The sequence below is a fragment of the Dipodomys spectabilis genome, unplaced genomic scaffold (assembly GCF_019054845.1).
Source record: "Dipodomys spectabilis isolate Male_0828 unplaced genomic scaffold, ASM1905484v1 ptg000125l, whole genome shotgun sequence".
NCBI classification, from domain to species: Eukaryota; Metazoa; Chordata; class Mammalia; order Rodentia; family Heteromyidae; genus Dipodomys; species Dipodomys spectabilis.
The window spans coordinates 17,977,538-17,978,209 of NW_024870802.1; positions in this window are offsets into that span (position 1 = coordinate 17,977,538).

A 672-nucleotide genomic window follows, 5' to 3' on the forward strand; every position below is an offset into this window, starting at 1 on the left:
CTCAAACCATTTCTCTTTCTGAGCTCTGGTTTCACTTTCCTATAGCATTATAATTTAAACATGAAATACAGGTTGAGTTTTCCAATAGATACTAACCAAAACACCTACTCCAGGAAGCCTGTCCCTTCCCAGCATAAACATTTAGGATTCTTCTTTTTTATAGGTTTATAACCATTTACCCAGGGCGTATAGGTTGTCCAATGTTTGTTCTCTTATCCTGCACAACAGACTAACATTTCCAACTTTTGGTATTTTTGCCAAAATGGTAGTTTCTTTCAGTATTCTTTGCTACCCGTCACTTTACATTTTTCTACAACATGGTTATATGTACTAGTGAATGAAACTAAGGGAGCATAATAATGTTGAATGTCAAACCAGTCATGTTCATTATTTCACTTCAATTATTTTCCTGGCAAAATAATTTCATAAATGGGCCAAGTGCCAATGGCTCATGCCTGTAATCCTAGCTACTCAGGAGGCTGAGATCTGAGGATCACATTTAAAAGCCAGCCTGGACAGGAAAGTCCCTGAGAATCATCTCCAATTAACCACCAGAAAACCGGAATTGACACTATGGCTCAAGTGGTAGAGTGCTAGCCTTGAGCTGAAGAGTTGAGGGACAGAGCCCAGGCCCAGAGTTCAAGCCCCATGACCGACCAAAAAAAAAAAAAA